General features: G+C 38.9%; 1 protein-coding gene across 2 annotated transcripts in view; it reads right to left on the bottom strand.

The window, feature by feature from the left end:
• Window positions 1–25100, bottom strand: part of lypd6b (LY6/PLAUR domain containing 6B) — a 52985-nt gene that overhangs the window by 9603 nt on the left and 18282 nt on the right. The window contains exon 2 of one of the 2 annotated variants that reach the window (XM_017695008.2): window positions 17999–18108. The gene's annotated coding sequence lies outside the window, so the exon portion shown is untranslated. Of the gene's footprint in view, window positions 1–4209; window positions 4259–17998; window positions 18109–25100 lie in introns of those variants that run through there. The other variant, XM_017695009.2, reaches the window with a different exon arrangement.

Raw genomic sequence — 25100 nt, 5'->3', positions numbered from 1 at the left:
TACTGAGAAAAGGAGATGGACACATCAAACAAAGAAGCTGCTGGTGTTCTCAGAACAACGGACTGACCACCCCAGAGTATTGGTATCAGACAAGGAAAAACGTGGTATCAGGCTACCTATAAATAAAAGTAGTTCTTTATGTGCAATTTGGTGCAATTTGTAGCCCAAAAGTGGTTTAAACTCCTGAAAGGTCTGAGAGCTGCTGAGTGCTGAAACATGTGGACCTTGGCTTTATTCACAATGTAGTTCTTTCAGTGTTACAGTTATGCAAAGAAGAAGAAAGCTTTGTGAGTTACTGTGAATCAACAAAGAAATGCTCATTTGTATTGAGAACATCTGAAAAGATCTCTGATGTCCAACATAAGCCTCATGTTCTCTGCCGAAAAAGCTGTACAGGTCGCTCATGGCGAAATGTCTCACTTTAAGCTGTCTTGGTCGCCTGCACGGTGACCCTGGAAGTTAATCATTAAGGCTGGATGCAATTACCGCTCAGAGAGAATGTCCATGCTCTACTGCTTGCTTGTATGACTTGGAGCTTACTGAGATTACATGGTTCTCCTACACATCGTTATGCTTGGACCAGTCAACGTTCAGGTGTTATGTTCCACTGCTGAATCTTGACTGTGTAAACACACATTACAGCCGAGTTCTGCTTCAAGCAAATGTTTAACCTTCCCTAAACCGCTCCAAATCGATCTGAAGTTCCTCTAGCACCACTAAAGGAATAGCAAAAAACATTGGCATTACAGGGACAGCCATGTCTTCAAGCTTTACAAGATTACCACTTCTGAGCAAACTAAGAAGTGTGATTAATGTCAGGCCTGGCTCGCAGTCTCCGCTCTAATTCACCCCAAAAGTATTCTACCAGGTTGAGGTCAGGACTCTGTGCAGGCCAGTCAAGTTCTTTCACAGCAATCCATGTTTTTATGGACCTTGCTTTCTGCACTGGTGCACAGTCCAGTTGGAACAGGAAGGGGCCATCCCCAAACTGTTCCCACAAAGTTGGGAGCAAGAAATCGTCCAAAATCTCTTGGTCTGCATTAAGCATTAAGAGTTCCTCTCCCTGGAACTAAGGGGCCGAGCCCAACTCCTGAAAAACACTCACCATAATCCCCCCTCCACCAAACTTTACAATTGGCACAATGCAGTCAGACAAGTACTGTTCTCCTGGCAACCGCCAAACCCAGACTCATCCATCGGATTGCCAGATGGAGAAGTGTGATTCGTCACTCCAGAGAACACGTCTCCACTGCTGTAGATTCCAGTGGCGGCGCTTTACACCACTGCATTCGATGCTTTGCATTGTGCTTGGTGACGTAAGGCTTTGATGCTGCTGCTCAGCCATGGAAACCCATTCCATGAAGCTCTCTACACTGTTCTTGAGCTGATCTGAAGGCCACATGAAGTTTGGAGGTCTGTAGTGATTGACTCTGCAGAAAGTTGCTGCCCTCTGCGCACTACGCGCCTCAGCATCCGCTGACCCCGCTCTGTCATTTTACATGGCCTACCACTTTGTGGCTGAGTTGCTGTCATTCCCAATCGCTTCCACTTTGTTATAATACCACTGTCAGTTGTCTGTGAAATACAGATAGCTGGCTATCTAGACAACTTACCTCAGTTTGGACCAAACTGCTGGCCAAAAGGGTAAAAAAGGTGAGAGTTACACTAATTCAAGCCTAGCTGTATATATTTAAAAAGATGACTCTTCAAGGTTTCTTTAGTAAAGGCAATGATGTTTGGTAGTTTGAGTTTGAATTCCATATAGAACCATTTCATGCTTGGTTCTTTGCACGATGAAATGGTTCTTCAGACTGATGAAGAGTGTTGTATATTGTTCTGTATAGAACCTCTAGAAAAGTGGTTCTGTAGAGCACCAAATGTTTAAAGCTTGACGTGGTAATAGTAGCAGAATTCTTTTCCATGCTATGTAAAACCATTTACATAGAACCATGTACAACACAGTTACGACTGGGTGACACCACAGGGACTCCCAATGGTTTTATTATATAATGCATAATGGATGCTGGGTTTTGTAGTGAGGGAGTAATGATGAACGAAAACAATGTCTTGAATTCTGTCAAGCTAATGAGGCTGAGAACAATGCACAACATGATAAACAACATTAACCTGCAATTTTAGGCTAGAATGCTGCTTTCAGGACAAGAGGCAAGCGTATGATGATTGGGGTGTTGGCCTGAAAAACTACAGAAGCAAACTTCAGACAGCAAACTTTTAATGCAGGGCGAAAACTGTGTAAATGTTTATCGAACTACCACTTTAAACCAAGCAGCTTGTTTTGCCAGTTTCAACCAAATGCATGCAAACACAAAATCTTGAGCAAAAACATCATAACAGGGACAGCCATGTCTTCCAGCTTTACAAGATTACCACTTCTGAGCAAACTTAGAAGTGTGATTAATATTACAGCAGTGAGTGAGTCACTGAAAAAGTAAACACACTAAGTACACCAACACTCAGCTTAGTTAGCACTGACAGTAAAGAGCACCTCTCATCCAGTAGCACTGACACATGTCGGGACACGCACCATTTACTGGCTATCTTTCGTCTCCTCAGCTGACCTCTCGGAGGACACAAACAAAGCTGGAGTGAAGTGGGAAGTGTGAGCTGCATTCTGTCTAGAGAATGTAAATGATAGTTTTGATCTCAACCAGCCTGGATGTCCCTGCACAGTCCTTCACAAGACTTCATGACAGGAATAGCTGGACGAAAAAAAAGCCAACAGCCAAGACATATCTGGTGCTTCTCTAGTTTTGCACTAGAACTATAAAGCTAGTACAGCTAAGAAGTAGACACTTCCCATTCAGAAATCTGATATATGACCACATATGCAAATATATCATAAAGCATCAGACACAGATTTTAAAACATCAGTACGTAGACGTTTATGTAAGTGCATTCAAGCAAGTACCTATATGCAGAATATATTGATCATACATATATGCTTGATAGGTGGGTGAACGCATATGCATAACATTTGGGTCGTTCATATACATCTAATACATGACTGGATACACCACAAGAAAAGTCATTGATGAATGACCACAAGAAAATGACCCAAAATTGCTTGGAAAAAGGCCTGGTTCCCTGGACTTACATTAAAAATAAAGTGGGTTTTTTTCCTTCTCCTGTAAAGTTATGGTTTTGGAGAAGGTTTTGTCTTGACACCAACCACATTGTAGTATAGCAGATTTCTGTATGGGCTATAATGCACCAGTTGGCATTGTTTACACTGTATGTCTGTATCCAAAATAATCGGGATAGAATTACTTCTTATGTGGTTTGACACTGTATATCACGTCATTTAAAAATAAATGCACGAAAGTTCAGACAAACTCCAGACTTTAAGATGGCGAGTCTAACTTCTTCTTAGCTATATTACTCTTGTAGCTCCAGTGCAAAAGTAAAGAAGCTTCATGATGGCACAAAACATGATCAACTGCATTTGGTTTACAAGGTAAACTGTGTTCATTTGTGTGCTTTTTGCCAAACTCCTGTAAAGGTGTCAAATAAAGCAACATAGTATCTTTACTGTTTTGCTATATATAAGCAACTCAAGAGTCTTAATACTGCCAAGGAGAATTCTGCTTTGAATACTACTTTGTCTTGCTGGTACTGGAACTGAATTCAGTGTAAATCAGCCTGGGACAGCTTGTCGCCTGGCCAGTTTGAAGGCCAAAAGTAACACCTCCTGCTCTGCTAGCTGCACTAGTGCTACGATATTCGGTGTGGATTGCTCCACTTCAGCTGTCCAGACTGACACCTTCATAATGAACGCCATTCACAGGCACATTAACAAGTAAATGGCCTGTCGGCTCTAAACAAGATACAGCTTGATGAAATCCTCAAACGTGCTCAGTTTCTGGCTAATTTCTTACTAAAGGACATGATCTTGAATTAAGCATTGACATTAGATGCAGCACTAGTCAAAAGGCAAAAACACTGAGGGTACGTTCTTCAGAATTTTAAATATCTGAAAAAATGTTTAAATGTAAACAGCAGTATTCTTTGGAAAAATGATAAAAAGCACTTCCATGAGTGCGTCCAAACTTTTGACCGGCGCTGTAGGTGAGCTTGGTTAAGCATGCAGTCACTTTAACCTGAACTAAGACTAAGATGCTTAATGCCTTCGAGCCAGTGAGAAATCTATCCAAAGCTTTGCACATCTTGTCATATGACATAAAGCCTTACCTTAATGGGCTGGAATTAAAAGCTCAGGGAAACAAAGTGGAGATCAAGGTCTGGCTCTGAGCATGCAGCTGCTGGATTAGTGGGACGGACCTGACTCAGGATTTTCAAATGAAGAAGAAAAAGCTTGAGAGCTAATTTCCCCCTTTAGGGTTGAGGGCCCAGCCCTCAAGTCTTCTGATTGGACAACTGAAGTAGGTTTAAGGGGGGAGCCTGGGGCCACCATGTGAAGTAACACGGAAGTGTAAAGCCAGTACGGCCCAGGTAATTACCATTCACACTCATTCTGGTCATTTGTGGGGGAGGGCAGTTTTCCAACCAACCACTCTTAGCTCGTAAACAGGCCTCTCTCAAAAAGCAGCATTTATTGCTCAAGCAGCAACTTTCAACTTAGTTTGATCTACGCCTATTTTTTGTATCTCATGCTGGTGGGCTATGGTAACTTTTGCTGGACACCCAGCTAGGGCTGCCAGATTTGGGTGGAAAAACTGGACACTTTGGCAAAGGGGCGGGGATCGACCAAGTGTCAAATATGCCACAAATATGAAGTGTTCCCATCGCACCATTTATCACTCATGTATCAGGGTCAGGGAGTGAGCTTTGGGTTAAAAAGGCAATAAAAAATCTTAATTGGCCTAAAAAAACATGATGGATGAGTAAACGCTCAGTAAAAGCTGTAAGAATTCTATTCCAGTAGCAACTCAACATGAACAACCGAGTAAGGAACTGCACTGATACCTAAATACCACATTAAATGACTCACAGCGTTTCCTTCAGGCCACAGCTATGACAGGACTAGAGTGAAGACTGTGACACATCTGCTTACTGTAACATGACTCCACTAAAAAGATACAGCATAAAAAGCATGTTTTATTAAAAGCACGTGTTATTAATGGATTTCCGCTGGAAAGTCCTACTGAAACCAGTGCCTCAGTTTCAGGGTGGCCTTGCATAAACATCACAATAATAAAAGCAACACAATATGAAATAAGAGAAGATTGATTGTAACGAGTGATGACTTAGAAATGTAAGATAAATCTATCCAAAAGGAATAAAATCTGAAAATCAAATCAATCAAGATCATGGTCAAAACAGAAATACGGACTGACATTTCACCTGTGAATATACTGAAATCACAAATGTTTTTATTGATTTATTTACTCTACTATTACTATTATTATTATTATTACCATAATCACTGTTATAATTATTTATTTTTATGCACATTATTTTTAATTAAAAAATGAATCACTTTGTTTCATTACTTTGCATCTGTAAACTATGGGACAACTAAATTTTGCAATAATGTCATTCTGAGCTGATGTTCTATGTTATGAGACAGCAGGAAGTTTTGGGAAAGGGTGAGATTTTTAGCTGTAATTTGACTTGAATGTACATACATTTATATTTATTAAAGTTTAAGAAAGAAATAGGAGAAGTGCTAATAATTACTATCATACTATCAATAAAAAAATACTGCATAATTACATACATTTAACATTACTGAGAGGCTCTAAACTATGAATTCTGAGCTTATTCTGAATCTCATTCCACTGGTGAAATTACCAAGGCCAGCTGTGCATACTGTGGCCTGCAGTGTTAGCCGGTCACTGAATTTAAGGACACCAACTCTGACAAGTTGAGCTTCTATGCGTCGATTTGTTGTGACTAGTAATAAAACAGCATCTCGCTCTCCAAACAGGAATCAGGAGGTGATTAAGCACTTTTTCCCAGGATTCCCTCAGCGTTGATGTGAGCAGTTCCCATGACTGCTGAGGAAGAGGATGGGGGGGCTATAATTGCTTCCAAGCAAAGCGCCCGGCAGGAGGCTGGCCATTTTGGGGAGGTTTAAAGGTTTCCAACTACGGAGAGTTCCGGAGAGGTTTATTTGGAGTCAAGCACCTGACTGTACACGAACTTCACATACCACCTGACTCCAGGGCTGCAACTATCAAGCTTGTCTGTAATCAGTAATCTTCTCATTCAATTAATCAACCAACTTTCATGCTGTCGGATTGGCCTCAACGTTTCTCCTTAGGGGAATTTCAAAATTTCAGCATGATTTAGTAACTAAGACGTAAACGGAGTCATTCAGAGTGGTCTAATTTGAGACGGTTCATTGAGACAGTGGTGGTGATAGGAACCAGGGGTGTTTTAGGCCGAAAACCTCTGAATCTTATCCTAAAACAAAGTCTGAGAAATTAGGCAGCATATTCATAACCATTCTATTGAACAACCTTCTGTGAGGTAGCTTTTAGAGGTGGACGTCGGGTTCCTATCACCACCACTGTGGAACAATCCCTGGCCAAGCACCAAACCCCTCTAGTCTCTAACTGCAGCAAGGTAGAGTAGGGGTTTCTCGTAAACTTACTTTTAGCCTCAAAGCCTGTGTTGCAATCTAGAACGCAAACCACTTAAAAACATTAAGAACGGTGATAGAATCTGATGATGGCTCTAAGCTGTCCCAGGGCTCAAAGGTATAACTCTCTCTCTGTTCCTTAAGGCTCCCACAGTAAATACATGCATGTGCAATCTCCAAACCATCAGTAGATGCTTCACTTGAATGCGTTTTATTGCATCCTTTGAGGTTTACGCATTCCTGGTGCTCTAACAGGCTTGGATCTGAATTACTGAAAGCTTCCTACATTAATCACAGCACTTAAAAATTCCTAGCGTGAATAGTAAGTCAACTTTTGAATAGGTTTCCACATAAAAACATGCTCAGATAGCTTTATTACAGAGGTAGGAGCTTTTTACAGCTTCTTTCCAACCATCACTACTCAATTCTTCAGGAGTCGTTCCTCTGAATTTTCACTGTGTGGTAGATGATACATTTATTACCATTTGTTGCATTCAAACTGTTAAAGGGGAATTGCAAATTCCAAATGTATGCATAATTCATTTATTGAGTGTAAATAAAGTCATTCAGTGTGGTCTGTAGGAGAAACCAGGGGTCACACTGTCTACAATCTAATTTTTATTTACTATACGTACATGTGTCTCCTGAGTTTTTGCAAGTAATGCTGGTTTCTTTGGGGACTATTTTACCATACAACACACTGCAGCCCTGTAAAATTCCTGGACACAAGCCCTGCTCACAATGCAGTTTAAAGCAGAGAGATATCAGCTGGTACACACCAGAAGGTGAAAACGTGCTTATTTTCAACGGAAGTTAGTGTAAAAAGATTTTATTCCAAGCAACTTTGGGCCATTTCTATTGGTCCAGTTGTCAAGAAATGTTCACACAATGTAAGTAGCAGCTTCTGTGTTCAAATGATTCATAAAAATAAAACTGACCAAAAAAAAAAAAAAAGGACAGTGAATGAAAATGCTAAATATTTGTGTCCATAAATAGAATTTATTTTTACTTGGACAGGCAGCCACAAACCCAGACAGTCCAGGCAAATCCTTCTTGGGTGGCAACCCTAAACTACATTTACCTCTCCACTGTGCCTGTAGGTCTCAGACATCAAGCAGCACATTCATAACCATTTTATATCACAGCTTTCTTTGAGCTTTAAGAGCAGGGGTGTCAAACTCAACCACTAAAAAGGCCTTAGTAAAAAATCTCAACAAATCTGTGGGATGTGATTGTTTTTATTTATATTTACTCAACATTGTGCCATGACCCAAACAGGCCATTTTTTATTTTACATATGCAAAATTACGACCAAAAATAGGCTTGAGCAATTAAAAAATAACTCTAAATAAAAACAAATTGTTTTATATAAAAGACTACTATCTGTTAAACCTATTTAAATGTCCCTAATGTACAGTATTTTTTTTTTAAATCTGTCCCTTCATATGAACTAAATACCTGGCTTTTTTTTTTTTTGAGGCACTGTCCCTAGATTGTTATTGGGGAAGGGGTGGGACACGTGTCACATGGTGAAATGGGCTAATATGTATTTAACAGAAAACTAAAATTATTTCGCAGGCCAAATAGGCTTGTGCCACGAGCCTGAGGTGGGTTTTAGGGGATGTCCACCTCCACTGTGAACAATTCTGACTGGGTAAGTTTCTCTAGAACAGAGCATTTCACACTAAACCACTCTGAATGACTTTGTTTACATCCAATTTTTTTAATAGGGTATTTTAATATAAATTTAGAAAAACAGTAGAATTCTGAGTGACAGCTTGGGTAAAAATCACAGATGTAGCCAATCAGCCGAGACATGTTTGTTGTCTGAAGTTCTCTGAAGTTTTGCACTGGATCCATAAGGCTAATGTAGCTAACAAGTAACGGAAATTTATACCTCGAGATTTAGCAAGTTAGAATAAGAAATCTGCTATGAATCAACATTTTGTCACATTAAATCCAATTAAGCATAACAATTTGCACTCTCTTTGTAATGAAACATGCAGTTGGTCATTGCTCTGTAAATACTGATGATATATTAATGATTTGCATAGAAAATTATATATGTAATTCATCAACCGAACCATAAAACATCATCATAATGCCCACTCTTATTATACCCTATTATATATATTTATATATTATTAAGTACTCAAAGCACAAAAGCAAACAAATAGAAAAGGCACAAACTATTCCATCTTCAAGATCGCCGCTACTGCTGTCTTTAGCTATGCAGCACAAATTTTTTGTCCATTTTTATAGATAACAGTGTGTCACACAGAGTCAGAAACAATATGAGCAAGCCTACTTCAGATTATGGAGCAAATGTGCATAATTAGGAGGATTCATGGTTCCAAAAGGTGATTGGCTACAGCTTGACTAATGGGAAAACTGAGTAAGACAAGAAAAGACAAAATAGAAGAAACGCGTCTGAAAACGTCTGCATCTTCTCTCATCAGGCATAAAACAAAGTCTGGCAGATCCAACAGCTGAGATAATGACTGCCTGAGCTCATTTACGAGTGAGAATGCAACCCGCCCTATTGGCATGCCTTGCCTTCAGGGGAGCGGCCTTGCTGTCAGCACAGAAACCCACTAGCACAAAGAAAGCCAACAGACTTTTCTTCCAGGCGGAGGGCCATTCTCTCACAGCCTAAAGGGCTCTGAGACTGAATATTGAAAGGCCGAGATGCTGATGAAGCACTAATAACGCCGCACAAGCTTGTTTATTGATGTTGTCAGAAGAAAACCTTGTATCTTCAAAATGGTCATTTTACAGAAGAAGGAAAAAGCATGTAAGTATATGGAACCAGACCCCCCTGCCAAGTCATTTTGGGCCAATTCTTTTGGTTCATGCATCATTTACAAGCATTGTAAAGAACAATAGGCATTTTCAAATTATGTCAAAAACTGAACATAAGGTTTTCTTCTGACAGCAGTGATATGAATGTACTGTACAGCTTATTTGAAGGTTGTATGTAGGCACTATATAGATTTTCTGGGCCTATGACAATAACAGAATATTGTGGCTGATATTGACATTAATAAGTTATCACTGTATTAAATAATAATAACAAAAAAAACAAGATCACATTTTAACTTATATATGATGTAATATACTTTATATTGAATAACATAGCTAAATCAGACATGAATGAATGCATTAGTAATATTGCCCAATCTGGCAGTATACTTTCATTTTGAAGTGTTGGCTTTATTATTGTGGTGTTATCCAGTGTGCTTCCTATGAGTGAGTGATTCCCCCTCCAAGGAAGCTTTTAAAAACAACATAAGAACGGCCACTATGGACTACACATGCGTCAGTTTATGTGTGAGCTAAAATGGTGTGACAAGTTATCGGCTATAATTATTGTCCATTATTTCAACGATTAGACCAAAAATAGTCATAAAATGAATTATTAGTGATGAACAGTATATCGGCCATTGAGATATCATATACGTCTACATTGTCACATGGGTAGGGAGGTTGACTGGTCCACCACCCAAAAATATCCAGTCAAGAGCAGCCCTGAGGTCAGAAACTGACCTTTAATGAATGGTCAGAGGATGACTAACACAATTTGTGCATCAACAACCCCTTCAAAATAGGGGATTCAAATAAAGTGGCCAGTGAGAGGGTCTCCTGCACTGCACCTCCCAATCCTGGAGTTCCTCTCCACTGCATATTTAAATAATCTCCCGCTCTAATGCACTGATTGATAATGACCCCACTAGTTTAATCACGTCATGAGGTAACAAATGGCTGTATTAAACAGTAAAACGTGCAGCACAGGGTTGTCCCCGGAGTAGCACTGAGAAACGCTGTTTCTAGTCGGACAGCATTCCTGCAAATCTTAGAACCAAACCATTACTTAACACAAGGAAACATGAGCGGAAGTCCTCCTGAATAAACACTGCTCTTGGGTGGCAATATTCGCAGAAGCCTCCAAAAATACAGATCTTGATTAGTTGGCATGAAAGTGATATGCAGCAAAATACTTCACCCCTCAAACAGGTTTTTCTTGGCCATGTCCATTCCCGAGCTGCTGATGTGCGTTACATACTGTAATTATTAGTAGCTGATGAGCTGAAGGCTTAATGACTGTTTACAGTGGCTGGGCTCACTTGGACGGCTTCTTTCCTGTCACAGCATCAGAAAACATGACGGCTCGTTTCAGGCTCAACTTGATTACCTGTATGACTGGCCCATGCCTAAATAAAGTGGGGAACAGTTATGGCCTTAGAGGCCTTCACAGAAGGCCTACAGATTTCTGTTAAATAAAAAAAAAACAACAACAAAAAAAAAACAGTAATTTTCAGCTCCTATATTTTTACTGTATTTAAGCCTTGTATGTATTATATTGCTTTTAATTAGAAACAAAAGGGTTCAAATCTTCAAACGGCCAGATCAGATTACTAGTATCTAGGTAGTACAGCCAAGCAAGCTCTTTCATTGGTTTGGACTTCAGGAGCTGAACTGAAGGCCTTAGATGTGAGACTCACTGCAAACATTATTAGGCAGTGATAGTGGAATCAATCAATCCCCTTTTGATTTACAGTAAAGACAGTTTGTATGAGAAAAACATTACACTCTTAAAAAAAGGGTTCCTTAGTAGAGAAAATGGTTCTATATAGAACCATGAATGCTCAAAAAAAAAAAATCTTTGTATGATTAATGGGTTCTTTGCATTGTGAAAGCGTTCTTCAGATGTAATGGAGAACGTGTTGAATTTGGTTCTATAGAGAACCTTTTTGATAGTGTTCCATGTGGCACCAATAAGGGTGCTGTAGCAAGCTTGACATCGTAGCAATAGTAGAACCCTCTTTGGTGCTACATACAACCCTTTCCAAAAAGAGAACCATTTTCTTTATAAAAGCTTCTTCAAAACTTCTTTGGTGCAGAAAATGCACTGTAGATGATTTTGTATGGAATCATTTTGAAAAGGGTTCTATATATCACCAAAAAAATGGTTCTCCTACAAGGTTCTTCTACAAGATTCACACTGTTACAGTAGCAGAACCCTTTGGGTGTTTTATAGAACCCTTTCCATTCTCCATCAATCTGAAGAAACATTTCATGATACAAAGAACCCTTTAATCATGCAAAGGGTTGCTTGAGCATTCATGGTTCTATAAAGAACCACTTTTTTTTAACCAAAGAACTCTCTAAGAACCACATTTTCAGAGTACAATGCAAGGTTAAATATGTCTTTTACAAGCTTCAAGTCTCCGAGTGCAACACTGTTAGCTTAGTGCTAAGATTATTACTAGACTAGAAGAAAACCAAGCAGGTGTTTTATTAGGATAAACAAAAGTCTTGACAGAGTTTTGATATTTATGACCCGAACTGAAGGCCTAGCTCTAACCCTCATGGTTTGCCATTGCCTAAATATCATTCTGACGTTTGCTTCTTTAGTTTTGCACTGGAGCTACAAGGCTAATGTAGCTAGCAAGGGTAGCTTATACCTCAGTAATTAGCATTATGCACCATCACACACTCGCCTCAAATGGCAAAGAATTGTTAAGCACTTTCAAACAGACTGGTTCATGTAATTTCTAACACTGTACGTCAACATAAACGGACAAAATGTGCACAAAATTCAGACTCCAAAATAGCAGCTACTGCTGTTTTTAGCTATGTGATATACTTTTGTCCTTATCTACAGATAACTGCATGTCATACAGTTGAATAACATGCTGTAACGTAAACAATTCACTTTATAGCACATTAAAAACACACAAGTTGCGAATGTGTGTACAAAGAGCTTTCAAAAAAGCATGAAAACTAGAGTTGAACTTAAGTGACATGCCAACAAATTCTCAAGGAATTACCAGCATGCTAGCTTGCTTTGTCAGCTCTTTTGCAGAAAGTGACTCCATTGACAGATTTACAACTTTGTTTTGATAGAAATCTGCAGCTCTTTTCTGCAGTGGGCGATGGGGAAGATATGTTTTTCAATAGGCGCTGGTGGACACGCCCTCCACCCAGGTTTGGGTAACAGGCACCGATGCCTCAGGGCTTTGAGGCTATTCACTGGCCGGGTTTTCTTACCTGATGAGCTAAGCTATTTCTGGCCCTTTGAGGTTTCAAGGCGAACGGACAGGCCTGAGTCGCGATGTGAGAGTGTTTGGAAGGGGGTCATGGGGTCACTCCAGGGGACATGCTTACTCTTAGAAGGGCGCACTGCTAAAAGAGCAGATTCAGGTGTCCAGATTCATGTTCTGAGTCTAAATGTGGCCTAATTTTGTTTTTTATAACTTTTGAAATGGTTTTGAAAATTCCAAATGGAATAAATTTCTCCTGCTTTATATATATTTGAATATATTTTTTTATCGTTGTTATTTTCTCATGCATTTCTCTTGTTCGAGTGTTGGATCTTCAGGGTGTAGCTTCGCTATGGGTGTCACAGTGGCCTCTTTTCCAATGTAGGGCCGAATGGCTCTGAGCACGGAGGGTAACCATTTCCGTGGCATTTCCAGATGGACACGGTTCGACACGAAGCTTAAAAGCGCTTTTTGGCATGGTTAGCTAACCGTTTTCGGGGCACGCGGAATCGCACAGTGGGATGATGCAACGACGTAGCTGTTTGCTGATAGTTTATATCAGCATGAACATGCCACAGCATCCTGCTACGCTATTTCAAACCCAAAAGCATTCAAATAAATTCAGTTTGCTCAAATAAATGAAAGCAGTGCACTATTTTAAACCCATCATTCAATAAACATCAAAGCTTCAAGCTAAAACCAATTTCTAAATGTTAAACGGTGCTGCCTAACCTAGAAGAGAGGATAACTTGGCTAAAGAGACCCAAACACCACAGTGCATGTTTGATTAGACTAACTGCTCTGCTGTCACAAGTATAGATGATAAAAACGTATAATAGCAAGAACAAAGTCAACTTAAGGGTGTTGGGGTGACAAAGCTGAAATTGGACCTGTTCTGTTAGAGCTTTAAGCTGTAGCCTGCTAGGCCAAGCTAATGCGAGTGCACGGTGCCTCCCACTGCAGTACAGGCTCAATTCTAGCGAACCGATGCTTAAAAAACACCTGTTTAGAGGATAACGACTTGCAAAAATTTGAATGACTGGTGTTGAAGTGACAGACAAAAAATAGAATTGTTCTATGGTGCTTTGAGTTGTACCTGCCGGGTGACACTAATGCCAATGTAGTTATCCGGGTAGGTAAAACCCTCTGCAGTCCATTTCAGTAACATAGACAAGATGAGAGCACACAGAGAGACCAGAGTTTGAGTGACAGACAGAATCAAACGTGTCTGGGGTGGGTGGCGTGTATCGTTGCTATTAGCAATTAGCCACTCGATTGTGTAGTTTTCTTGGATCTTTCCTGGTTCTGATTTAGCGGTACAATATATGGAAACAGAAACCGCAACCCCATCTCCATTTGGCTCCATAGCGGAAAAGCGGCCAATCAGATACTAAGCCATTTATCAGCCCTCTGATTGGTCGTACCTCAGCTCATCTGCATAAAGCTCAATAACACTTTACAATAAGAGGTCCTAATGAACAACAACATAATCATTGTCTAATAATCTGTTAATGGCTTTTAACCATTTTATAATAGTTACACATCATGCTGCCAGAACAAAAGCTCCATATAGTTAACTTAAAAGTTTCCTTCTCCTTTAAAAGTTAAAAGTACCATTATTCTTAACTTCGAATAGACTTTACTGGATAAATGATTTAATCCAAGCTATTTTGAAACATTTCGATTGGCATGTCCATCATCCAATAATATAATGTAAAGGGAAGCTGGTGACTTCAAATTATGTCAAAAATGAAAAATTACAAAAAAATAAGACATAGTTGTCTTGACAGCAACAATATCCAGTGATAAATGGTACCACTCGAATTATTAATTATTAATTGACTTAGTCATATATAAAGAATGGGTTATTATTTTAGTAACCTAATCACTAACTATAGTATTTTATTTAACTATAAGATTAATTGTAAATTTTACAATTTTAAACATTAAGCATTTAGTTTTTCTGTTGCATGAAAACAATTTGTAATTATGAATACATATTCAATCATGGCCTACATCTTCTTTATAATCTTACTATCTTATGATGCATACATGTTTCCTTAGTTAAATCATAATTAAGCGGTTAATATTTACATTTTAAACACTGGTGATCCTTAATTGGGTCCCTATCGTAACATTGTGACTATATAGTGTATTTATGAAGATATATATTTATTACACCAAAATACACTTACATCACCATTAACTGTGATTAATAAACACTTACATAGGGTCACTTTAAAGCTCTTCTGGACATCAGCAAATTATTATATCTCCTCTCTGATTATGCAAAAAACAAAAAAAAGGAATATAAATGGCTTATCATTTGGCATGACATCATGGTGTTTGCACATTTGTGCTTCTTAAAATGTCAACATCCTTAAAACGTCCTCCCACTTCTGGGCAAATTCTACTGATTAACTTTTAATGATGTACGCACAGTAATTAGGATGATGGTTCAACATGATCAAATTCTAGAAGTAGAAAACAGCAAAAACAATGAAAAACCCTTTTATGATCAGGCATATCCAACTACTGACTGGTGCTGCACATGATTTAAGTTCCACTACACATAAGGAACCTAAGGGAAACACACTATTAAGCACTTGCACACAATTCTTGCCATTGAGGTGCACTGCACAGTTGGCTAGCCAGATGTAACCGCTCACCTCACAAACATTCCTGGCTACATGAACTGTTTTGGCACCGAGAGCGGCCGTCAGTCAAAGCACCGTCAGGTACAGTAGTCACACATGGGAGACCAAACCATACTTGTTATGGGACGTCCCTATTGAGAGAGGCATGCACCGGATCACATTTCTGTTTGAGGAGGAGAACCCAACAAAAAAAAAAAAAACAACCGAAGATGTCACGAACACCCTCATCTCTGCGTAGGGTAGGTTCTTAATGACTCGCCATGCTCTGGCATGTCTATGTGCGCACATTCCGCGTACTGCAAAATGATAATGCTTTAAAGTCGAGCCTCCAGAGACCGGGCTAATAAAAATCAAACGAGCCGAAAAGTAAGTAAATAAATAAATATACAAGCTCCTTGCGACGTCCCACAGAGTTTGTTGACATTTCTGTGGGTGAGCTCATATTCACAGATCAAAGCCTGACTGGTTTAGCAGTGAGAGGGAGTGTAAAATTACAATAAAGCGAAACGAGCAACCGATGTTGACCATCAAACAAAAAAGGTGAGATGATTTTCTCAAATTACAGCACCCATGCTGGAAAAAACTAAACTAAAGCAGCAGCATATGCTACTGGGTCATTCCACACCTCAACTGTAACCACAACTCAACCAGGCCATGTCACAGATTTTCATGCAAAAAGAAAAGTAAATTGCATTTAATGGTTTTTTTTAATTATAATTTTATACATTTTGCCCTGTTTGTGTCTAACTTGCATCAGTATTAAGTTTAAGTTCTTATTTAATGACTGCACGAGATGAAATCTGAACTGGGTATGGTTACAGAAAAACAAATACTATTTAACTTTAAATTAATGTGCTTATAATTGTGTCTATGAACACCATCAACAGGTTCATTTATTGGAGGATGTACTTTTTAGGTTATGAATATTTCACCTACAAATTTAATCTTTCAAACTTTTGTTTTCAAAATATTTTTGCGAAATTTTCTGTTTTCGTTTCTAGCAAATCTGAAATGTTTGGAGTGCAACATCTGGAGCCTCACCATGGGTTCAAAACAGCTCAAATAAGCAGAGTAATGTCCAAATAACACAAAAAAATTACAGTCCCCTGTTATTTCCCCTGAAATCTTTGCGCTGTGCACAAAGATTGCACACCAGATTTCCAAATGATTGAACCCTAAGAAAATTATGCAACTTTTTTGAAAAGAGTTAATCTCCATGGACCTGAAGAACCATTTCACCATGTAAAGAACGACACATCACAGGAGATAAAAGCAAGGCACTATAATCATATGATTATTTGGTCAGTGGAAGGGTCAGCGATATTCTGTCTTTACCATCAACTACATCAAACACTGATGTGACTGCAAAAGTGAGTAACAGCTATGCATCTGTGTTCGCTAGGGTTAACCAGGGTTGGCATCAGCTTAATGTAGGGGTGGGCAATATGATAAAATATCATTATCGTGATGCATTAGGTCATAACATGCTTTTCTGAGCATATCATGGATTTTGTCAATACTTAAAGAACACTAACCACAAGGTACATTACAAAGTGAGCATAAACAGGTAAAGAGGTTTTTATTCTGTAGGTTTTTATTAGTGTCATTATTATTATTATCATCATTATTATAGAAGTTTTAAATGTGGCACTACAGGTTGTATTTTCTCTGTTTCAACTTCTTAAACCTCAGAAAAACGAAATATCACGATGCATATAATGTCTGCTCACAACGTGGTGAAATATCATGATATAATATTTTTGCCGTATTGCCCACCCCTGCCAACGTTCTGACGTCAACTACATACAACGTCTAACTAAAGCATAAGAGATCTCTTATCTCTGAGATTTCTCTTTTTTGGCTCAGCTCTTCAGCCTCTTTTCCTCTCAGGTCGTTGGACAGTGTGGACGCTATAAAAAGTTTACATGATTATACGTCACATCTGCTGCTGCTGTCACTCATTCACAAACCACTATGGCTATGTTATATCTATCAACGTCCAAACGGTGGGCACTGTCATCACTGCATTGGACGGTGGTACATTTACATTTACATTTATGGCATTTGGCTGACGCTCTTATCCAGAGCGACTTACAATTTGATCATTTTACACAGGTAGGCCAAGGTGGTGTTAGGAGTCTTGCCCAAGGACCCTTATTGGTATAGTGTAGGGTGCTTGCCCTGGTTGGGGATTGAACCCCAGTCTACAGTGTAGAAGGCAAAGGTGTTACCCACTACACTAGCCAACCACCACGTCAGCAGTAGTGACAAGTATGACATCAGTCGAATACTACGTATAGGCTAGATCATCTAGGAAACTAAATATCCAAATGAATTGTGACACTAGAGCTGAAAATGCAAATCGAATCAGAAAATTTTTAATCATTGCGCCCCTAGCAGTCAGAGTAGCCTGGCCAATATGGGGAAAATAAGGGAAAATGACTTCAAGAAATTTTCACAATATACGATATGTCACAATATCTATTTTCTCAGTCATCTAATCAGTTGGAAGTGAGAAAAAAAAATAGTATTTTTATTTTTAATATGTATCAAAAACTGTGAACACAATGATTCTCATTTCATAGGTGGCACACTGTGTTGCACTAAATCCAGTTTAAACATTACTGGCACTATGCACAATATGTTCCGCAAAGTTTTTGTATTGCATTGTGACAATTTATCACGATAACGGTATATATGGTCATATTTCCTAGCCCTAAGTCAGAGCCTACCTGGTTTAATGTGTAATAATCCTCTACGAGATAGGGCTGGAGATCTCCAGTCTGAGCTCATCGGGTGAAGCAAGTCTTTCAGCTCCGTCCTCTTTATCTCACCCACAGGCCTGGAAAAAAAGCAGTAAGAGCTTTTAAGAAAAGAAGAAAAAAAAAAACTAAGACCAAGGATATAACTCCACAGGGCCTTTTCATGAGCGCTTTTATGACTGCTGTGTAAGTGGTACCACTCTCTCTCTCATTTGTCAGTGCTGACCAAGTCAGGAGGCAGACATTAGGGTTTTAAAGCAATAAGGCACTGAGGACAATAGAGCGCTAATGAAAGAAGGTGGAGAGAAGCTAAAGGAGCTACAGGAGACTCCCTGCTGTGAAGGCCTGGAGAGTCTAGACTGATGTTTGACCTCCCACGGGCCGGCCAGGATGAGCACCACAGCTGAGGATACACACTGGGCTTTTGAGAGCACTTGGTGGCTCCCTTTGAGGGCAGCTGAGAAGTGCCCTTACAAAGCTTGGACAGACAGGCTAAGAGCAGCTTATGACAGTCACACTGTAACCTTTGTGCATCCACAGTGAAAAAAAAGAGGGAACATGTCCTGAAGAAAGCAAACTTCACAATGCCAAATTAACACAGTATTGAACTGGGGCTGCTGCAATATGCATAATAATTTCATTTTTTTCAACACGGCCTATGAGACAAAACGTGCCGTGAAATCCAGTTCAACTGTATGCTATAAATACTTCTGCTATATTCCAAATTTGGACGAGTTTATACTGTGCCATTAAAAACACTCCATGATATTCTTCTTCAGGCTTCTGAGAAAATAAGTTCATAAAGCTTTAGTGTCATATTATGGTGCAAAAACCCACTGCACTGTGAACTTCATGTGTACTTAAATAACATCTCCACTGTAAACTCAGGATCAGATCGTTTTAGTGAGGCCTACATCTCACAGATAATAAAATAACTGTCAAATATGAGGATTACACCAACTGTAAGTTTCTCCTTGTTTTTTTTTTTTTTTAACAAAATCTTTGCTCTTTTGTACCCATTCATAACTGTTATGCACCTTTTCCTTTCATTTGTTCCTTCCCCATCCCTACAACCTTCCATTAACTGCTACTACTGTTCTATAAACTGATGACTCCTACCTTGTTTAAGTTTAGTTAATTAATAACGTAACTATTTATATGTTTAGTTTCCGCTGAAAACACGAACTGAAAGCTACAATGAATGAAGTGACTGTTTCAAAAGTGATTTAATTTACCTCTCTCTCTCTCTCTCTCTCTCTCTCTCTCTCTCTCTCTCTCTCTCTCATGGGACAGGCAGCTACTCATACAGTTAATGAGACATAACACAGCCTAATGTACCTGTGCATTTCTTAAAGTCAGCTACATGACCCTATAATAAGTATATGCTGGTTAACGGTGGACCTTCTCATTCCGGTTGTAATGTGTTACATGTAGGTAACAAAATACAGCTTTAATTTTAGTATTAATATGGAAAGACTGACATTAATGCAAATTATGCTCATAAACTCTTACATTTTCACCACAGCAATGTTATATGTTAGCCTATAGCAAGCATATGTGCTATATACATGAACATCTCAAGAAGTCAAAGTTACTCTGGTTCTCTAGGCAGTGCAGCGGCTCATACAGCGATAAACAGAGCGGGCAGTTAATAATAGGGTTGAACCACAGTTCTGAGGTCAGCTGAGAACCAGTAACTGCTCACAGTTTTTTCCACACTGTATCTCATAAACCCTTCAAAAACTTCAGAAGAACTTGGTGTCCTAATGCTAGTCACAACCGCTAACTAACTTACTGAAGCAATTGCGGACACGGCGACAGCGCTGACAGAAAACAAATCATATTTCATTATCCCAGAAATGCAGCATGATCAGGCTGTATTACCAGGTTGAAGTGGCCGATTTTTCGCCCTAGTGTGTGTTCGCCAACCTCCAGCCCACGACTGCCCCCACAAAAAATGATCACAAGTCACGCCCAACATGAAAGCAGTGATTTGTGAATTCACTTTGATTAAATAGAAATGATATAAAGCTACTTAATACTACACCTTTTTCACTTCATTGTTTTTAATGAATATTTGCTTTATCTGAAATTGATGCATGCAACGTTCCAAATCAGTCGGGACATGGCAATTTGAGATAGAAACTAGGGGTGGGCAATGACGACAATATTTTAGCATTATTCTGTGCATTATTCTGTTAAATTATGTCACGATACGCTTTTCTAAGCATATTGTGGACATTTTCAGCACTTGAAGAATACTCACTAACTCTTTCATTAGAAATTGAGCATAATTAGCAGTGTTTCATTGGATTTACGGCAGTGCAGTCTGTAAAACACTGAATGAAATCATTGCAGTTGTAGGTCTTGCTTTATTATTATTATTATTATTATTATTATTATATTATAGTGTGTTTACATGTAGAACTACTAGTTCTATTTTCTCTGTTCCAGCTTAATAAATCTAACTAAATAAACTTAAACTAAATCATAATGGATATTATATATTGTGAAAACGCTTTGAAGTATTGTGATGTAATAATTATGCCATATCGCCCACCCCTACTACAAACACTGCTAAATTTAAAGTAGGTACAATCAAATGTATCACACAGTCCAACAGCTTAAGAACAACGTTCCTCAGTGAGCACAATTTTCAGTATTTCACCCTCTACAGTGCATAATCTCATCAAAAGATTTAGAGAATCCAGAGAAAATCTTTGTACAAAGGGCTCCAAAAACTATAACTGAATACCCATGTCAATATACATATATATATATACATATATATATATGTTACTGCTGTTGTTATTGATGGTGAATCAGTTCCATAACAAAAGCAGCAGTAGGTCTCAGTAGTTTCATACAGTCATTTAAACCACTTATATAGCTATACAAAGTTTTAAAATTCACAGAATTTGATAGAAGTCACAGAATAAGACAATCACAGCATTCTGAATTTCCTTCTAGTCTTTCGGGACAGCGAAAGAATGGGACCATAAAAAAAAAAAGAGCCCTCTTATGAGGCAAAGTCCACAGGGCCACTGTTTGTTTAATTGACATAAAACTGCCTTTTCAGGTTACCCGGGTCATTCCAGATGGAAAACAGAAGAGATGTGGGCCAATAAGTTGTTGAGAAGAGTCCCCGGCTGTTACCTGATCAGGTCTTGTCGTGCCTGAGTGAGCTTAGAGAGGAAAATCCTGATAAATTTTTTTATCCTTCAGGCTCTTTTTTTTTGTTCAGAGCACAAGGTTGTTTTTGAATTACGAGCACAAAACCACCTCGCTGTAGATCATCTCTGATTGCATGACAGTATTATGTCACAACCTAGAATAGTGTACAAATTGGCTCATGACATGGCTATCACAAAGTGCCTCATTTTGACGTTCCTTGTCGGAATGCCCACGGTATAAATTGACGTGCCAGTCCTTGTTGACCTGGGAGCACAGTATAATAAACAGTATAATGACAGTATAATACCCAAAAACCAAGAAAAGATGTACTGGGCTTGGCCTCCATGTAAATACTCAATCCACCAATTTTTCATGCAACCTACTGAGAGTCAACTAAATGGCTTAAAATGGAATTTAGAGTGGATCAGTGTAAAATGTCTACTTCCAAAGAAACTTTAGAGTCAGAATTGTTCACAGTGGTGGTGATGGGAACCAGACGTCTTTAAAAAGCTTCCTCATAGAAAGTTATTACATCAAAGTTATGACTATGTTGCCTGGCACCTAAGACTCTGGGCCTCAATCACCAATATGTTCTTAAGTTTTCTTAAATCTTGGTTCCTCTCAAGGTTTCTTCCTCTTGCTCTTATGGGGTTTTTCCTTGCCACTATTGCCCCTGGCTTGCTCATGGGGGCTTGGACTTGGATTTCTTTTGTAAAGTGGCTTTGTGACAATACCTGTTGTAAAAAGTGTGAAGACATAAATAGATTAAATAGATTTAAAGAATTAAATCGATTTAAGAATTAAATAGATTCTGTTTTTACCTAAGAACAAATCCCAAATAAGAAAACACCGGTGAACATCAGAATCTTCATAAAAACTGCGTAAGTGGGTTTTATCCAGAACTTTCTTCTTAAGAATGGTTGGTGAATGAGGCCCATTGTTTAATAAGTTTTAAGATTTTGGCCTAAAATATACTTTTTTTAATCCACTTATGTTGGAGAGATATGTGCAGGGCATTGTGAGGCAAAACAGCCCCCCCAAAAAACAAATTTTTTCAAATTTACTACTATTTTACCATAGACTTAGATGATGTGTAGGTTTACATGTCTTATGAGACTTGATAAGTTTCTCTACAATGAACCATTTCTCTCTTTGGATGTTAAATATTTGATTATGCAGAATTAAACAAAAAGATCAAATAAAAAGGTCGTTTAAAAATAATAGTTAGTGAAACTTAAAGATGTAGGATTTCTGACCTTAAAAGGCTACATTCAAGTTCCACTACACTACTCTACTTGTGAAGCTGGACACGAACATAATGTAGGCAACCAAAATCACAGATCAAGCCAATTTTTATAGCTGCATCTTGGCACCCTGAATCAAATTTTTCTAATTAATCACATCTAATTGTGAGGTGTCTAGATTATAGACTCCCACTCCTTCATTCAAAGGCCATCAGTACAGTGCCAACCATCATTCCAAAGGCAGGAGGTAGAGCGAGGAGTGTTAGGAACAGCGATGGCATCAGATATAAAACCTGCAATTTCCTGAGTTAATTCATAGCAGGGCACTCCCAAAAAAAACAGTAACCATCATGTATCAATTATTTCATGTATTACATGCAGTATGTTGCAACAAGGCTCTGCAGTCAGGCTCTCATTATGGTCAAAGAACAGGTCTACAACAAGTAAGGAGTTGTTCAAAGCTTTCTAAGGGAAAAGGCAGCTTACAAGCTGCAGCAAGCTACAAAACCAGCAAAGACCCATAGTTTCAGAGTAAATAAGTCTATAAAAGTCATAGCCAAACTATCATCATGATAACACTCGATTTGGACAGGGTTAAATTCACATGGGGCAGCGGGGTAATTACCTACAGGTCTACAGTACCATTTCAGTACTGGTGCGATAATTTTAGTCACTATGAGCTCCTGTAACCAAAACCAAATTCCTTGTATGCGTAGCGTACCTGGCCAATAAAGCTTCATTCTGATTTTGATTCTGATTTAACTTCATAATGCAGGGAAGTGCTTAAGAGAACGTATGTCTGTTTCTCCGACATGCTTTTGTCCTTTTTGGACCATTTTACTGGACTAAATAGACCACCTTCCTAGTAATGTCTTACTAGCCTGGTATTAGCAGGGGTATACAAAGTATGAAAGGCTATTTATAACACAAAATGGCATAAATACATTTCTGACAGATCAGCTTAGGGATCCCACGATTAACTTATTGGTATGATCATATTTGCAGCTGACTGGGGAAAAAGTATTTAAAATACAACAATACCTAAGAATAATACTTTGTACCACAGTCTATGTACTACAGATGCTTCCATCCCACATATATGCTACATCACCAGAGTTGCTTCATCACTTTCTTATGAGAAACTAACCCTTCAGTGCCTGGCTCTCTCATTACATGAGGGTGAGAGACCAAGGTCGGTTTAATTGGCCAACTGATTACACCCTATACACCCTGTAAGCTCCCCCCCTCCACTCCATCAGTCTCCAAGAGGCCCTCCTGTTCACTGGCCCGTGGGTTCAGAGGGATCGCAGTCCCAGAACAAGGCGGCTCTTTGTGTGGTTCACTTGGCCAGGAAATAGAGATGAGTTTGTCCATTGCCTCAGAGGCCACCGAGAGGGCTGGACGAGGCCCCAGGAGAAACTATAGGATCAGGTATCACTAACGTCAGCACTGAGTAGATGAAGTCTGCCTGCACAATTCAAAATTCTTCAGAAACAGTTTCAGCACGGTAAATTCCTATGTCCGTAGTTGGCATGAAAGCACTACCAATTCATTTCAATGACAGATTTGTCTTTGACAGACTGATAGTAATCATGCTATATTGATTCATGTAGAACTTCTGTAGATAACTTGAACATCATAGGCACCTGACAGCCTAAACTTATGCTAGATTCTCAAAATGAGCAGCAACTATTCATCACTGGAATATATACACACAGAAAACAACAGGAGCTTATTGGTTTTATGTCTACAAAATATTTGCACGTTTTCTTGAACATTTTCTTCATTACAGTTAACCTGAGCTGGGTGGTATATTGTTTATACTGGTGTTGGTGTTGGACATTAGTTTTAGCTAATGTTCAACAAAACCATAGTTATTTGCTGTGTAGGTCATTTGATGGTTGCTTTAGGCCAGGGGCTCTTTTATTGCCCTGTTGTGGATTTTTGGGGCAGTATTTGATTTTTAATAAAAATAAATTAATCCTCCTTTATAGTAAAATTAAGCTCTGCTGATCATCTTAAACACTGGAGTTAATGTATGACTGCTAATTCACCAATTAACCCTGAAGGTCGGCACCAGCCTGCTGGTCACACAGCAACACAGACAACAATCTTGCCTAGCTAGTAGGTAAAGAAAAGTCAAAGAGAAACATTTCAGATGAATGCTACAGACTAATGGGCTTGTTTGTGTTTATAAGCTCTACAACTGGTTTCCTGATATGGTTAATCTGCAACGAGAAACTCTCAAACACTAAAAAGTCACGAAGCTGAAGTCAGCTTCCCGTTTGCCATCTTCGATTTTCTGCAATTTTCCTGTTCCACCTTAAATGGTGCAAGCAGTTACATTCTGGCGCGTCAGGCATGATTTAAGGTTGAACAAGAAAATTCAAACAAGACGCTGGTGAACAAGAAGCTGACTTCAGCTTCATCAAAAGTCAAACATTGAGAGACATTTTACAAGAAACTGTTCTATACTTTTAAGGAAAAGTTTCCTGCCGGAGATGTGAGAAAAGTGGCTGTAGCTGAGCTTAAAAGTACAAAGTAAGTCTGCCTTTTTGTTTGTATTTTTAGACTATACTAGCACATTAGCTAATACTGAGATATATTTACAGCCAAAATGGTAAAATGTTACTTCAATAAAATGAACATAAAAT

This window comes from Pygocentrus nattereri, chromosome 6, assembly GCF_015220715.1.
Source record: "Pygocentrus nattereri isolate fPygNat1 chromosome 6, fPygNat1.pri, whole genome shotgun sequence".
NCBI classification, from domain to species: Eukaryota; Metazoa; Chordata; class Actinopteri; order Characiformes; family Serrasalmidae; genus Pygocentrus; species Pygocentrus nattereri.
The sequence above is the reverse complement of the archived record's forward strand: the minus strand, read 5'-3'. Positions and strand labels throughout refer to the sequence as shown.